The sequence below is a fragment of the Ostrea edulis genome, chromosome 1 (genome assembly GCF_947568905.1).
Source record: "Ostrea edulis chromosome 1, xbOstEdul1.1, whole genome shotgun sequence".
NCBI lineage: Eukaryota > Metazoa > Mollusca > Bivalvia > Ostreida > Ostreidae > Ostrea > Ostrea edulis.
Genome location: NC_079164.1, coordinates 22785109 through 22802053, shown reverse-complemented (window position 1 = coordinate 22802053; position 16945 = coordinate 22785109). Strand labels below are relative to the sequence as shown.

General features: G+C 34.8%; 1 pseudogene; it reads right to left on the bottom strand.

Annotated features, from left to right (window-relative positions):
* LOC130051276 (low-density lipoprotein receptor-related protein 6-like) overlaps positions 1–16945 on the bottom strand; it is a 67176-nt pseudogene that overhangs the window by 17447 nt on the left and 32784 nt on the right.

The following is a 16945-nucleotide window of genomic DNA, read 5'->3' as shown; positions in this document are numbered from 1 at the left end:
TTTAAAACTAATTTTGTTTTTGAAAACTACTTAACACTCTTACCACCTGCACAACGTAAAGCACTTGCAAGATTACGTACATCAGCGCACAATTTACCAGTAGAACGAGGTCGTTATTCAGGAATCCCTTGACATTTAAGATTTTGCACAAAGTGTTCTTCTTGTAGAATTGGTGATGAAATTCATCTAATTTTTGAATGTTTAACTTATAACTCACTCAGGCAGAACATGTATGAAATTATAAAACAACAATGTGAACATTTTTCCAGTCTTGACAACATGAATAGATTAATATGGTTACTCAATTGTGAAAATACTGATGTACTTGTAGCCCTTTGCGATTTGATTAAAGAAGCAATATAAATTGAAACATGCGAAAGTTCAAACCAATATGTTTATACATAATTATGCACTCCTTGTAACCATGACATGTTGACTTAGTACCAATGCACCGTCCCGTGGTATCTTTTGCATTACATTCAATCATATGTACTTGTACTACGTGCCTATTACTATTATGTGTCATTGCATATATTGTTATTATTTTCTTCCTGTGTGCATTCCTGACTGTTTTGCATTAGGATACACGGTGGTATTTACATATATTACATCAAGTAATGTCTCATGTTAAGTACATTGTCTAAGCTCATACTACTAGTATTACTGTATATTATGTGTGAACCATATGAAACCATATTGCACATATGCACTCATTATAAACATAACATGTGGATCTAGTACCAATGCACCGTCCCGTGGTATCTTTTGCATTACAGTGGAGTTAATCATATGTACTTATACTACCTTTACTATTATTACATGTAGAGTTGTTATGTACATGTATATATATATAGACATCTATATATATATATTTTTTTTCTATGTGTATTTCTGACTGTTTTGCATTAGGATACACGGTAGTACTTACATATAATACAAATAAGTATTATCATGTTCAAATGTCTCGTGTATGAACATTGCTCATACTAATAGTGCATATTTTACTCTTGTTTTGTTTTTCTTTTTATCGTCATTGCACATTGAAATGTTAACAATCATGTATGCTGTATGCCCGAGAGGGCCTAATTTGGAAATAAATCATATTCTATTCTATTGCCATTCTTTTGTGAATATAATGAACCACTAAATTTGCAAGACTATATATTGCCAATCTTTTGTGAATAAAATGAACCTCTTCTGTCCTGTTGTAGAGAAGAATCGTACACGGTGACTTTTTTTTGCGTTTTCTACTGCATTCACATCAACCTCCTTAGTCAATGCTGATTTTCTGGCAAAATGAAGTTTGTTCCCAAATATCCAACCAAAGAAATCCTACAACAATTATAAGTTTATAAGCGTGTATAAGAAGTTTTTGCTGAGTGTTTGGTACTGTGCTAATGAATCTACAAAATTCAAATAATATGTATGATGGTTATTTTCTGGAGAAGTTTTAACTTTCATGTAGTTGAAGGGAATGTGAAATAATCCAGTCTATATAAAGAAAATGGTTTAGATATTTTCATTGTACTTGTATGCAAATATATATAACTCGATAAATTTTCAAATCGCAGAAATTCCTTCCCTTGCGTCACTAACAGAAATGACTTATCAATTATGATTAATTGTGTATCCTTATAGCAAATAATTGAATTATATATAGCGCATTTGCCATGACATTTACTATCATCTAGCAGTGTCTATAAGAACCCAATCTGTACCGTTTTATACGTTCTACTATTTTCTCAAATATTGAGCATGTATCTTTACTTTTGCTTGCAACCAAATCATAGTAAGGATTATACAGCCAGGGGAGTTAATGCAGCATGCATCTTTATTGACCCCTCTCTATTTGTCCTCTTTATTTGGACAATATATTCGTGTCTATGCAGACAGTCAATTATACACCAGTTTTAATTCGCTCCATGCTGATTTCCCTCCAAGATTTTGAATGTCGATACACATGAATGCATTGTTTACCCAGTGTTTGAGTCAAGCTATAATTTTATTTTAATAATGATAAAGGAATTTTTTTTTAAATCAGAAAATGTAAACCTTATATGCAAATGCCTGCGTTGCACCAACTGCGATGATGTGGCTTTTAATGTCAGATCCATTGACCATACAGCTTTTAATAATTGTACCATCAAGCCAGTATATTCTGAAAAGATTAATAAAACTGTGTATAATACATGTATATATATCAGATTTAAGATTGTAAATCCTTCGAAAATTTAGTGAGTGCATTTTAGTTACGGCTTGGGTAACTGCCTAGTTTAACATCCATTTTTAAAGACTAAATTTCAATGACTATTTCTTATAGTATCCCAGAAATGTCATAAAATTTTGCTGAGTTTTCAACCAAAAATCAAGCTTCACACTTACACATTAGACGATACCACACTTTACCACCGATCCATTGAGAATGCAGAAGTAATAAGATTACCCAAACGTTATAAAGTTAGGAAAATTGACACTTAAGAAGATATGTCATTATGTTGCTAAACTCCATATCGCTACAATGTAAGTCAATTTTCTTCAGTTAATATATATTGTACCAAAGAAAAGTCTTATCTTTATTGCCACGTGACATTTTCCCCTCGATACTACTTTATACCTCGTGACGTACTTTTTAATGTAAAACTTATACGGTACCAATTTTGATGCACCAGATGCGCATTTCGACAAATAATGTCTCTTCAGTGATGCTCAACGGAAATGTTTGAAATCCGAAATAACTATGAAGTTTTAGAGCTAAATATAGCCAAAATCAGCGTGCCAAAAAGTGGAACCAAATTCGTTCTAGGATAAGAGTTATGCATGAGGGAGATAATCCTTGATTTTGAAATGAATTTCTAAATTGTATAACAGCAATTAAATATGCATCCGTATTTAATGTGACGTCATATAGTGTGAAGTACAATGAGGTATATTTCTGTAGAGCGCTGTGGTTTTTCGATGCGAAGTTTACCAGGATGATATAAATCATCAAAATTGATACTTTAAAAATTAACTAATTTAAAAATATAATATGTTAGGCTGAATGTTGTCTAACGTGGTTCATATCTATTGTTACGCCTTATACGTATTGTGACTACTTCGTTTACCTGGACATAGAGGGTCCAATACGGGTGTGACTCATCAACACGGGATCTTTACTCCTCTTAGGAGCCTGATACAACATCTAGTATATCCAGGGGTCCGTGTGTGTCCTACTCTTGATTTTGAATTCTTTGCCGGATTAATGAGAATACCCACTGTTCGTTACTTGAATTCTATCATATTAATATGTAGCCAAAACCTATATCGCTACGTGGATGTTCATTAGTTACACAAAATTATAAGCATTTGATATACCAGAGAGGAACATCTCATATTACCACCTGATCGTATCAGTCATGTAACCCGATGTGTATACATTTCAAAGTTCCTTCAATATATTGCTTCTGCACAAGTGAAAATCTTATAGCATTCAAATATAAACTAGTTAGAGAGGCAAATCCACTGTCGTTAATATTGATCAAACATGCTCGGCATAACTCCCGTACTCTGACCGTCCCATGCTTGATTGGTGTACAACACTGTGCGACCGCACAATGCCGTCAGGAAAAATATGGACCCCTAGAAACTCCAGACATGGAATTAGTTGTTCAGAAAGATTTCGCATCCCCAGTTGAATTGTCACACCGACATCAATCCTTCTGTTTTGACATGGAGTAATTTGTAGTAAAACATCAGCATGAAAATAACACCTTAACAATTAGTACGAAACACGTGAGAAAACACTGGACCGATGACACACTGTGTTTGCAAATGATATCATTAGAATGATCATAGAATGTGCAAACTGCAGTTTCTGAACTCCAATGTTGATGCTCCTGTAATATCAACATATTTATCAGTAGCTTGCCCAGGTTTAGAACTTGATACAAACAGATGTGATATTGCGTGTGCAATCAGTTGAAAGACTCCATACACATGATAATGGAATAGTACTACATAGACATTGGAGGTTGACGGTGACAAAATTGTAGTCATTCCATTCGTTATAAAGTTTAGTTGTTAGTTTACCGCTAATATCTTTGTTCAGTAAAACATTCAAATTTGAAAAGGATGTAGAAAATTTTGTATTGTTTTATAGTTCGTTATGATATCACGTAATTCTAGGATGAAAACTTAGCAAGAAGTGTTGATGGAAATACATCGTCAACACGATGTTTCCAAGATTTAAATCGTTTTTGCATTCTTGATGAATGATGGTAAACTTTTCACTGTCTTCCTTCAGTTTTTGCATAGAAGATACGAATTGAACGATTTTCATCATTGAAATATCTAATGCTAATCCATTCATTTTCCACAGAATTAGAAATTACCTGCTACTTGTGACGTCATAATGGAGAGAACTGGGATTGCCCATATTTGCAGACGACACAATGATTTTGGGAGTATCCCTGTTCCATGTCCCTCGCATTATAGACTTCCCTGATGATCCGGAAATCCAGAAAAGATACCTAAACCGTATTCAAATATATTTATATCCAGATGGTTCTTTAGAATCGAAATTAAATCTTTTAGAATAGACAAAATATGATACTGGATAACTATGAAACAATGAAGGAGAAATCAATACTTGTATTACTTTGACGTTGAATTAGAGAATTAGCTTGTGAAACATTGTAAAATTTCAACAGACCCATTATGTGCATCCAACGTTAGTGAAACGGGCCGTTGAAGTCCAGAATAGATTGTTGAAATTGTTCGAGAATTCAGGGAGAAGGTCCTGATGCTAGACTGGTGAGGTTCAATCCATCCAAGAAGATTGGAAATCCAGTCAAAAATGAGATCTGCATGAATTGTTGAATTATATTCTATTAAATTTGATATAAAAAAAAATCAGATATCTTAAAGGACTATATTTCGATAAAAATGTACTTTTATGTTCGACTTCTCTATTCTATAGTTTCTGATTTCAATCCCAGCTCAACATATTCTTAAATTCATGGTTAAATCCTACATAAAGGCTAGGTCATAATTCTTTTGGTTTCAATTTCGGGCTTTGGATTACAACGAATAAAGAGAATATCATAATGCAATGAAATAAACTTCATTACAATATTTACGATTTAATCATGCGAATTTCAAGGTACTCAGTAGTATATGATGTCACAATGAAATAGTGCGCTGTGCCAGTGAGGACATTCGTTATCTCGCGGGAAAATGACATGATATATTAGAATTGTTCAATAATGCAATGGATTTTTCTCGCTATATCACACAGACAGTAAACATTACATGGTCATACAACCATTGCAATCGTAATTCCAACATTCACGCAAATGTACAAGTATAAAAAGGGTGGTGGTATGTATCATTGAATATTCAGCTGTACAAATAAAAGGGCCGGTATATCGAATCAGTCTGTATGGAATGATATATTGCACCACGATTGGCCTTGCGTCACACTTAACACAATAACGTCAACATGTGTATAACGAGACATTGGACTAGCAACCGTTATGAACAAATATGTGTCCCACAAATTTCTAAAACCTCTTTTAAAAAAGGGCAACCGCCGATCTAAACTAAATATTTAGGTATGTTTCAGACAATACGTGATTAGCTGTCATTATCTATCAATATCCTGCGGAAGAGTAAGTATTTATCATAATCTTAAGTTGTTAGCGCTCATGCGGTCTCAGATCGTTACATACGTATTTCAATAATATATCCGGCAAGTGAAAATAACGAGCAGTTATCAATCTAATAAATACTATAAAGAATATAATTTGCTATAAAGAAAAGTCATTAAAAGTATAACAAATACATCAGAGGTGGAATCGGATGTCTAGAAGGAGGAAGAATATAGCAAAACAGCTATGAACCCACATGCATTGTCATTTGCAGGATCCGAGCCAGGGTCGTTTGCAAAGGGGGTGGGGGTGCAAGTTGCTTCAAGTTATCTAAGCGATATGTTGTGACCAAGAGCATTAATTATCTTAATTTCCAAGATATTTTTATCACTTTGCAAGAGGTGTAAAGGAGAAAATAAACACAAACTGACGGAGTTTTTGTTCACATCTTAATGAATGCTCGCAGCGTTGTCCTGATATGAACGTATTTTTCGAGCCTCGAAACCAGCCTCATTCATAGTCGTGATGAATGTTGCCCGGAAATAGCAGATTATCATTATCAAGTCTGCCTCCACTTTTTCATTTCCAAAATCAAAAGCATGGTATGAATTTGCCATGTTGCAGAAGGTGCAGTTTTAAACTTAGTTGCAGGCGGTATTTAAAATCTTAAAACACCTGAACGGTATGTTTAATATTTGTTTTATTAATTGACGAAATGTGTGTCTGTTTACACAATAAATTCTTTATAGAAATTTTGATGCGTGTTTCTTTTTTATTTTCCTTCATTGCAGTGGCAGATCCAGGATTTCTGAAAGGAACACATATGAAAGTCAATTATTAGCCAAAATATGGAGCTATTTTGGGTGCCAATCTGGGATTTTACTCACATTATTTCTAAATTTATGACGATAACAGGAGGTGGCCTCATCTAAATCTGCTACCGCAATTCGTAAGCAAAGAGCCAGATGAAAGACATTTGAAGTGGTGATTGTATTCATACACAAGAAATTCTGAGCACGTGACCGATTTCATGTCATCACAAATTGAATGTCAATTTCGTTAGTATTATCATAAAAGGAAACGCATTGGCAAATGTAAATATTGGGGTTGAAATAATATGCTTTGAAATCAGCATTCCGCATATTATATGGTCTTTACCATGATCAACTTTGCAAATAAAACCTTTCGTTGCTTAGAATCCGCGTGTTACGTGTTTCACTCGCATTTTTAGGCGGTTCTTTGTATACTGATTTTGACTGCGGATGCCTCCCTTTACCTGATCAAGATATAAGGCTCATGGCGAGTGTGATAAATCAATAGGAGATTCTTACTCTTCCGGAGCACCTGATCACTTCTTTGATGTGTACAGGGGTCCGTGTTTGTCTTGCTATTGATTGATTGATATGAGATTTATAAATTGATGACTTTTTCATCCTTATTTTGAAAAAAGAACCTACCAAATAAGACAATATTCATACTTTGGGCAAACACTTTTCGGGACCTCCACAACACGTTTTATAATTTATACAACTAAGTTAACTTTCGATGCCATAACATTTTGCACTAGTGGAGAGACGATTAAACATCGTTATGTGAAGTGTGTAACATTAAAGTGGGAGTTCTAACGAACTCAAAGACATCCAGAATTTACACTTTGCTTTCCTACTCATTGTCTGGACATTGTTAGACAGTCTTGTGACTTTATGGCAAATACCATTGTTACCTAATTTACCGTATCCCGATAACTTTGATAATGCCGCACGATATTTCATGTGTTTTTACCTCTAGCGGATGACACGGATGCCAATTTTCTGATCTGCTTATTGACGATGTTTAATTCCTTTAATGCTCTATTTTTGCTGTCTATATAATAGATAACATGCAAATTGGCATCGACAGCAAAGGTCTCGATGAAGGAAGATGAAACGCTAAGATACGGAATCTGGCCACGTCTTCCATTGACGGAGAGCACGCTAAACAGGAAAAATGTTGTTGCATTATTTACGACGAAACCATCTTCGTTGATCCATGAACTTTCTGAGGAATGAACAAAACCAATCTTGAAATTCGTTGAAAATGAAAACAAATATAAGTAAACACGTCATTACATAATGAAGTAGATGTATTCCGTGTATCAGTCTATTAAACTTCACCAAATTTGATGAAAATGTGATAACCTACAGCAAGCATGGAATACTTTTTCAGTGATCAAGAATCTATGCTTCTATATCGTATTCCATAACGCAAATGAAATTGCCATTTTACAAATCTCTGGATTTTTTCATTTAACAGAGAAAGCATCTGAGTTACCTGTACACGTCAAGCTGTCTGTGGAGAGTCGGGAGCCTTCGGCACAGAGACACGTGGGGCCCGTAGGAGTGTTAACACACATATGTTGACAGCCTCGAGAAGAACACGGGTCTATACGAAAAAAAGTATACCTTTTCCTACATAACAATGTATACATGTACAAAGGAATCAATTACTAACGAATACTACATGTTAGGCAATGCATACCAATTCCTCATCATTTTTTAAGTTCAATGATGATTCTGTTTTCAAGCTAAAAAAAAGTCAAGAAGTTATTTCTCACAATTCAACCTTTATCATTGATGATAAGTTAGTTATAGCCGCAAAACTAAATAAAACTGAATACCTTTACGATATATCATAAACAATACAGGTGGCTGGATAACTTACTACATGTATAACAAACACACACTGTGCTAATTCACAATAAACAAAAATAAACAAATAGTATTTTCATTTGAAATATAATACGATGAAATACGATAAAAGGAAAATTAGTTCCTACAAATTTAACAATTATAAATCATTTAAAAATGCTGAATAGATATTTGGTTTTGATAATTTTACTTAAACGTCTATCCTGTGTACAGATAATGTACGAACGGTAAGTTACGCCGTGATTAGTTAGGTTTAGACCCTCCATAGGTGTAAGTAAAGTCATGATTAGTTAGGTTTAGACCCTCCATAGGTATAAGTAAAGTCATGATTAGTTAGGTTTAGACCCTCTATAGGTATAAGTAAAGTCATGATTAGTTAGGTTTAGACTCTCCATACGTATAATTAAAGCCATGATTAGTTAGGTTTAGACCCTCTATAGGTATAAGTAAAGTCATGATTAGTTAGGTTTAGACCCTCCATAGGTATAAGTAAAGTCATGATTAGTTAGGTTTAGACCCTCCATATGTACAAGTAAAGTCATGATTAGTTAGGTTTAGACCCTCCATAGGTATAAGTAAAGGCATGATTAGTTAGGTGTAGACCCTCCATAGATGTACGTTAAGCCGTGATTAGTTAGGTTTAGACCCTCTTTAAATGTAACTTAAGCCGTGATTAATTAGGTGTAGACCCTCTATAGGTGTAAGTAAAGTCATGATTAGTTAGGTTTAGACCCTCCATAAATGTAAGTTAAGCCGTAATTAGTTAGGTTTAGACCCTCTATAGATGTAAGTTAAGCCGTGATTAGTTAGGTTTAGACCCTCTATAGGTATAAGTAAAGGCATGATGAGTTAGGTTTAGACCCTCTATAGGTATAAGTAAAGGCATGATGAATTAGGTTAAGACCCTCTATAGGTGTAAATTAAAGACATACACAACGTTTTTGACATCTTTCCAAAATTACTTTTCATATTCTTGGTATGAGGAGTTTTTGTATGTTTTCGAATTTTATATTGTAGCAATAATACCAAACTTCGTATATCAGTCAGGGTAGATCAGCGGTTAGATCCCCTAACTAGTAATGAATGGACCCGGGTTTGATCCCCGTGTGTTTCAAAGATGCTCTCCTTTCTGTGCTACAATAGCATTGTAATGTCCATGTATATAAACTTTTATAATACATGAGAGATGATTTTACGTTTTTACTTCCAACAATCAGGGACTTTCAAAATATGCTAAACCCTAAAGTACGTTTGGTAATATAACCCAATATGTTTTACAGAAACGATAGAATGCAAGTGAATTATACTTGAAATGTCACGAAAAATATATATTACTGGAAAACGTTGCGTATATCCTTCAGAAATGTTTATGTAAGTATAGACAACATGATGAAATGTTTGTAAGTTGAGATATGTTCGTCAAGGTTTAGCCAATGTCAATACATCTGGTGTGTCCAGGGTCCCGTGTTACACAATGTCAATACATCTGGTGTGTCCAGGGTCCCGTGTTTGCCTTACTCTTAATGTTCTGTTCTTTGTTGGAATTATGAGATTGGTCACTGTTCATAATCTTCACCTTTTCATCATAGGATAGATGTGAGTTAAGACATGTTTATCTAGCTATAGTTGGTATGATTAGATGGTAACTAGGATCTGTTTATTTCATATAGGGCGGGTGTGACCGGTTGACAGAGGATGCTGACTCCTCCTAGTCACCTGATCCCACCTCTGGCATATCGAGGGTCCCGTGTTTACTAAACTCTCCATTTTGTAATACTTATAGGAGTTAAAAGATTGATCACTGTTCGTTATCTTCACTTTTCATTTAACAATATGATAGAATATTTGTAAATTCAGACATAAGCACCTAAATAATGCTTGGGTGTCTCTTCATCGTAAACGTGAACAGCGAATGGCTTTGCTGACTCGAGCTTTAAGCTGTAAAGAGATGATCCTGGTGTCGTGTCTATACCAAACACCGTTTTAGCTCCAGTGCTAACAGCGTGCAGCATATTCTAAACAAAAGAAAACAAACACGTGAGGTCGCACTGTTGTACAGACGGAGAGGGAAAAGCAAACATATCAATATTATCATATACTTTCAATTTCGTTTCTTCTTTTTCTTTAAAGGTTTGCTAGGATATATCACACGATATATGCAAACAGTACGTCACAATCAATTCACAAGCAAATTACTACGCCGTTAATTATTTAAATTGTTCGTGTTTTTCACCTTTTACTCAGTTTAACCAATAAAGAAATCGTTAAAAATATAATTGCTGTTAGTTTCTAAATGAAATTGAAAGCATATAATAAAAAGGTTATAGACTTTGTATGGGAAAATATGACGACCACGTTTTTTGTCGCGGACGGACCTCGCAAACTCGGTCCGTCTACGCTCCAAAAAACTTGGTCGACATATTTTCCCATACAAAATATATAACCTATCATTGCAAGTTAGAGATTATGTAAATAGATTAACCCCTGAACAGGGGAAAAGCCACAAAAGAATACAAAGTTCAACAAGCCGAATGAAGCCCGGATAATTCGTGATTCACTATTACATTCAACTACCTGACGTTTTTGTCTTAAAATATATTTAATTAAACTTGATTTGTCTGTTGGTGTCAACACAACACAAGCAATTACATGTAGTACGTTCAATATGGTCATTTCAGTACCAAAAAATGAAAGAAAGCGTTGCACGCGCATACACGCGCACGCGTGTATGATTCCGAATTTTTGTTGATGTCGTTCAACAGGCATGTGTATCATATACCCACAGTGTGAATTTCATAACGTTTCCACCAAATACAAGGAAGTTATAGCGATTTTAAAATCGTCCAATCAGAATTCAGCACACGTGCATGTACGTGCTGAGCAGTAATTCTAACCACAGCAATTTGTAAAGAGTACCAAGACACATCTAAACCATTAATATCAATAGAATTTGATGAAAAACAAAAACGTTATCATCCTTTAAAAATTGAACATTTAAAAAACGTTACACGCGCATGCACGTGTGTGTTGGCATTTTTTTTTACACTAATATATAGATACACATATTGTCTACGTATGCTGTGAATATCATCTCATTCGCTTCATAAATAAGATAGTTACAAACGTTTTAGTATTATCCAATCAAAATGAAGCGCACGGGCATGCGCGTGCAAATTGGTAATTTTGACCATGCAAATCTGTTAAGGGTCTCAATATCTACGTATGATATGAATTTCAAGTCATTTCAATGAACAACAAAAAAGTTAGACTGATTCCAAAGTTAGCATACAAATTTTGTAATGCGCGTGTACGCGCATGCGTGCGCGTGCTGACAAAATAACTATTATTTTTCATATGTACAAATGATATCCTATCATCCTATTTAGGTTTTATATCGCTTCCTTCAATATTCTGATTTTCCATTTTTTGTACCAAAATTTCAATGCACGTGGGCGCGCGTGCATGCACGTGCAGACAAAATGACTATCACTATGCACATCTACAAACGCTATTCTATCATCCTGGAAAGTTTCATATCGATCCCTTTTGTAGTTTCTGAGAACACTACCGGACAAAAAAGTACCGGAGAAAAAGAATAATAACTAGTTCTAATTGTAACGGGGACCGTTACATATGTTCCCCAAACCTCCCTCAAATAAAATGTGATGTCCTTGTGAATCTATAGCAAAAAATCATTTTATTTTAGCCTTTAATTACATGTACTACGTTTAATATGGTCATTTCAGTACCAAGAAATGAAAGAAAGCGTACGCGTGTATGATTCCGAATTTTTGTTGATGTCGTTCAACACGCATTTGTATCATATACTCACAGTATGAATTTCATAACGTTTCCACCAAATATAAGGAAGTTATAGCGATTTTAAAATCGTCCAATCAGAATTCAGCACACGTGCACGCACGTGCTGAGCAGTAATTCTAACCACAGCAATTTGTAAGGAGTACCAAAACACATCTAAAACCCTAATATCAATAGAATTTGATGAAAAACAAAAACGTTATCGTCCTTAAAAAATCGAACATTTGAAAAACGTCGTACGCGCATGCGCGTGTGCGTTGGCATTTTTTGTTATACCAATATATAGATACACATATTGTCTACGTATGCTGTTAAAATCATCTCATTCGCTTCATAAATAAGATAGTTACAAACGTTTTAGTACTATCCAATCAAAATGAAGCGCACGTGCATGCGCGTGCAAATTGGTAATTTTGACCATGCAAATCAGTTAAGGGTCTCAATATCTACCTATGATATGAATATTAAGTCATTTCAATTAACAACAAAAAAGTTAGACTGATTGCAAAGTTAGTGTACAAATTTTGTAATGCATGTGCACGCGCATGCGTGCGCGTGCAGACAAAATTACTATCATTTTTCATATGTACAAATGATATACTACCATTCTATTTAGGTTTCATATCGATCCCCTTAGCATTCCGATTTTCCAATTTTTGTACCAAAATTGCAATGCACGTGCGCGTGCGTGCATGCATGTGCAGACAAAATGACTATCACCACGCACATCTACAAACGCTATACTATCATCCTGGAAAGTTTCATATCGATCCCTTTTGTAGTTTCTGAGAACACTACCGGACAAAAAAGTACCGGAGAAAAAGAATAATAATAATAACTAGATGCGATCTCGTTGCGAGCAACGAGTGGGTCTTCCGCCCAATTTTAGATGTGATGAGATAAGAATTTGACTGAGATTTTCGTTCATAAATAATGATACAAATATATTATCTAGACGTACAATTTAGCTTCCGTAATGTTTTACAAATATTGATCATTTAAGTGTTATAAATTAAAGACTCTTTGCAACTCTCGGCCACTAATTAAAGGGGTCAGCCTTTTTTCGAGAAAAAAGTTAATAATGTTATTTGCTGCGATACAAATTCGACTGATCAGGCGAGTCATGTCGCCCGGAGGCCATTTTTTTTATATAATTCTAAATGTATCTCGCAAAACTGAACAAATTTTGATCTACATGTCTTATCAAAATTTTCTTGAGAAAAAAATTATTGATTGCGACATTTATCAGACTGTAAAGGCGAGTCATAAGGCCTGAGGGCCTTTTTCTTGATATCGTTTGAAAGATCTTGCAAAACTGAACAACTTTTGTTTTACATGTCTTATCAAAAGTTTCTCGAGAAAAAAGCTATTGATTGTGACACTAATCAAACTCTTCAGGCGAGCCATGAGGCCCTTTCGCCTTTTTCATGATGTTTTTCGAAAGATCTTGCAAAACTGAACAACTTTTGTTCTAGATGTCTTATTAAAAGTTTCTTGACAAAAATGTTATAGATTGCAACAATAACCCAACTGTTCAGGTGAGCCATGAGATTTGCAGGCCTATTTCTTAACATCGTCAGTTAACGCTTGCGAAACTGAACAACTTTTGTTCTACATGTCTTATCAAAAGTTTCTCGAGAAAAAAGTTATTGATTGTGAAACTAATCAAACTCTCCAGGCGAGCCATGAAGCCCGTTCGGCTTTTTCATGATGTTGTTCGAAAAATCTTGCAAAACTGAACAACTTTTGTTCTACATGTCTTATTAAATGTTTTTTGACAAAAATGTTATAGACTGCAACAATAACCCAACTGTTCAGGTGAGCCATGAGACCCGCAGGCCTATTTCTTCATATCGTTAGTTAACGCTTGCGAAACTGAACAACTTTTGTTCTACATGTCTTGTCAAAAGTTTCTCGCGAAAAAAGTTATTAATGTTATTAATTGTGATACAAATTTGACTGTTCAGGCGAGCCATGATGTCTGGGGGCCTATTTTTTGATATCCTTAGATAGACCTTGCAAAATTGAACAACTTTTATTCTACATGTTTTATCAAAAGTTTCGTGAGAAAAAAGTTAATCATTGTAACAGAAATTCAATGGTTCAGGTGAGCCATGAGGCCCATGGGCCTATTTCTTGATATGACACGAAAGATCTCAATAAACTGTACAACTTTTGTTATATATATCTAAACAAAATATTTACGAGTAAAAAGTTCTGATTTAAAACGTGGAAAAAAATTGGACACTTTTTAAAACTCCATTTTCGACCCCTACCGAGCTTCCATACTAGGCACTTCCGGAAATTTTGAAAACCCAGGTGCACAACTACAACATGTCGTCTAACATCACTGAAAATTTCAGCACTCTAGCTTTTATCGTTTTTGAGTTTTTGTCTGGACAAAATGGTCATCTGAAAATCGATAAAAGGGGGATAACTTCCAACCGGAAGTGATTTTTCAAAAATTGAAACGGCGGTACAAACTTCAAATGGCAACGCATCAATCCTGAAAATTTGAAGCAAATTGATCCAGCCATCTCCGAGAAATCTTCTGCACAAAAATCGGTAAGGAGAAAAAAAAAGAATAATAATAATAATAATAAGAAAAGTGAAAAATCAACAATAGAATAATAGAAGGGTCTTCCGCTGAAGACGGAAGACCCTAATAATAAGAAAAGTGAAAAATCAACAATAGAATAATAGAAGGGTCTTCCGCTGAAGACGGAAGACCCTAATAACTAGATTCGATCTCGTTGCAAGCAACGAGTGGGTCTTCCGTCCAAATTTAGATGTGATTAGATAAGAATTTGACTGACATTTTCGTTCATAAATAATGATACAAATATATTGTCTAGACGTACAATTTAGCTTTGGTAATGTTTTACAAATATTGATCATTTAAATGTTATAAATTAAAGACTCTCTCTACCTCTCGGCAACTAATTAAAGGGGTCAGCCTTTTTTTCGAGAAAAAAGTTAATAATGTTATTTACTGCGATACAGATTCGACTGATCAGGCGAGTCATGCCGCCCTAAGGCCTTTTTTTTTTTTTATCATTCTAGATATATCTCGCAAAACTGAACAAATTTTGTTCTACATGTCCTATGGAAATTTTCTAAAGAAAAAAGTTATTGATTGCGACATTTATTAAACTGTTAAGGCGAGTCATAAGGCCCGTGGGCGTTTTTCTTGATATCGTTTGAAAGATCTTGCAAACCTGAACAACTTTTGGTCTACATGTTTTATCAAAAGTTTCTCCAGAAAAAAGCTATTGATTATGACACTAATCAAACTCTTCAGGCGAGCCATGAGGCCCTTTCGCCTTTTTCATGATGTTGTTTGAAACATCTTGCAAAACTGAACAACTTTTGCTCTAGATGTCTCATTAAAAGTTTCTTGACTAAAATGTTATAGATTACAACAATAACCCAACTGTTCAGGTGAGCCATGAGACCCGCAAGAATTATTCTTAACATCGTTAGTAACGCTTGCAAATCTGAACAACTTTTGTTCTACATGTCTTATCAAAAGTTTCTCGAGAAAAAAGTTATTAATGTTATTAATTGTGATACACATTCGACTGTTCAGGCGAGCCATGACGCCCGCAGGACTATTTTTTGATATCATTAGATAGATCTTGCAAACCTGAACAACTTTTATTCTACATGTTTCATCAAAGTTTCGTGAGGAAAAAGTTAATCATTGTAACAGAAATTCAATGGTTCAGGCGAGCCATGAGGCCCATGGGCCCATTTCTTGATACGGCACGAAAGATCTCAATAAACTGTACAACTTTTGTTATATATGTCTAAAAAAAATATTTACGAGTATAACGTTATGCGACATTTATCACTGTTAAGGCGAGTCATAAGGCCCGTGGGCCTTTTTCTTGATATCGTTTGAAAGATCTTGCAAAACTGAACAACTTTTGTTCTACATGTCTTATCAAAAGATTCTCGAGAAAAAAGTTAGTAATTGTGACACTGATCAAACTATTCAGGCGAGCCATGAGGCCCGTAGGCCTTTTTCATGATGTTATTCGAAAGATCTTGCAAAACTGAACAACTTTTGTTCAAGATGTCTTATTAAAAGTTTCTTGACAAAAATGTTATAGATTACAACAATAACCCAACTGTTCAGGTGAGCCATGAGACCCGCAGGCCTATTTATTAACATCGTTAGTTAACCCTTGCGAAACTGAACAACTTTTGTTCTACATGTCTTGTCAAAAGTTTCTCGAGAAAAAAGTTATTAATGTTATTAATTGTGATACAAATTCGACTGTTCAGGCGAGCCATGACGCCCTGAGGCCTAGTTTTTGATATCATTAGATAGATCTTGCAAACCTGAACAACTTTTATTCTACATGTCTTATCAAAAGTTTCGTGAGAAAAAAGTTAATCATTGTAACAGAAATTCAATGGTTCAGGCGAGCCATGAGGCCTATGGGCCCATTTCTTGATATGACACGAAAGATCTCAATAAACTGTACAACTTTTGTTATACATGTCTAAGCAAAATATTTACGAGTAAATAGTTATGATTTAAAACGTGGAGAAAAATGAGACACTTTTTTAAACTCCATTTTCGACCCCTACCGAGCTTCCATACTAGGCGCTTCCGGAAATTTTGAAAACCCAGGTGCACAACTACAACATGTCGTCTAACATCACTGAAAATTTCAGCACTCTAGCTTTTATCGTTTTTGAGTTTTTGTCTGGACAAAATGGTCATCTGAAAATCGATAAAAGGGGGATAACTTCCAACCGGAAGTGATTTTTCAAAAATTGAAACGGCGGTACAAACTTCAA